Here is a 1,641-nt window from a genome sequence, read left to right on the forward strand (position 1 = left end):
TCTCCTTATCAACTGGTGTTTGAAAAAGCATGTCACTTTCCAGTTGAATTGAAGCACAAGGCATATTGGGCAACTTCCATGTTAAATTTGATACGAAGGCAACAGGGAAAAATAAGACCCTTCAATTAAACAAGCTTAATGAGTTTAGATTAGGGGTATATAATCATGTAAAGTTGTACAAAGAAAAAACTAAAAGATGGCAAGATAGACACATTACAGAGAAAGAGTTTAAGGTTGGGCAACAAGTTCTCATATTTAATTCCTTACTTCATGCTTTTTTCAGGCAAGTTAAGATCGAGGTGGTTTGGTCTATTCACGGTGGTAGCTGTATACCCATATGACACAGTTGAGATTGTGACCTAAGATCAACAATGAAGGTTCAAGGTTAATGGACTGAGGTTGAAAGCTTATTGGGGTGGTGATTACTCCCATGAGAAGACAATTTTGCCACTTCAAGATCCAAACTAGCCTAAATAACAAAGTCAAGCTCATGACTATAATAAGCGCTTATTGGGAGATAACTCAATCTTCTTTCCTTTTATTTATTTTTGCTTTGTAGAATATAGGATTAGTAAATTTCATTGCTTTTAATAGTTTAGTAAATTTTATTGCTTTTAGTAGTATAGGATATCTTCATCCCCTTATTTTCCTTTAAGTTGAGTTTGAACTTGTTATGAAGTGTTCATGTTATAATTGATTTTCTAATTATTTTGAAGAAACATGATACATGAACACATTGGATAAGGGAAAAGACATAGCAAGTGAGACAGAACTTTCATGTCATTCCATCCACCACCCACGAATTGATACCAGAGATGTACCCTGATTCCTTTGTCCTTACCTTTTGTTTATTACTTGCGCTATTTCTAGACATTGAGGACAACGTCTATATCAAGTTTGGTGGAGGGTGTTTTATCAAGTCTTTTGTTTTAAATTGTTTCATGCTAGAATGAAAAAAAAAAAAAAGAGAGAGAAAAAAATGAAGCTAGAAAAATAGTCTACTTTTCAATTTTATTACTTCTTTTATGTATTGTATGCTTGTGTGTGTTGGATACTCTACTAACAATGATGAATATATTGGAGCATAGAGTTTGTCTATAAATTATGGATAAATTATGTGTTAAGTTAATTTATGCTTGGTCATGTGAAATCAGGTATTTATGAGGACTATATTTATGTTCTATATTAAGAAGAAAAATTTGATTCATATTGATAAGAATGTGGAAATTAATGGACTTTAGATGTTTAACATGAACATCCACTATGTTATACATCTTTAAACCAATTTTAGGATAGGTTGGAGATAATTGAGCTATTGTTGGGAGACATAAAGACAAATGTGAATTCCATGTGTGCTAAGTTTTGTATGGATTATCTAACATCAATAAGATGAAATTAGGTGAAATCTTAAATTGGGAGTCAATTTTTAAAAATAAGTGTTTGATTAGGAGTATTGCACTAATCATTGCAAAAAAAGTGTTTTCATCTTATGAAGCTTCTCTTCGTAGCGTTTATGACTCGAATGATTAAGTTTACAAGGGTATCTAAAAATTTGGTGCCTATGGTCATCTGACTTGCGAGTTATCGGCCAAAAGCTTCCTACAGTGGTCATTTAGAAAGTTTAATGGGGAGGAGTTGTAC

The sequence above is a fragment of the Olea europaea genome, chromosome 4, assembly GCF_002742605.1.
Source record: "Olea europaea var. sylvestris chromosome 4, O_europaea_v1, whole genome shotgun sequence".
Taxonomy (NCBI): Eukaryota; Viridiplantae; Streptophyta; class Magnoliopsida; order Lamiales; family Oleaceae; genus Olea; species Olea europaea.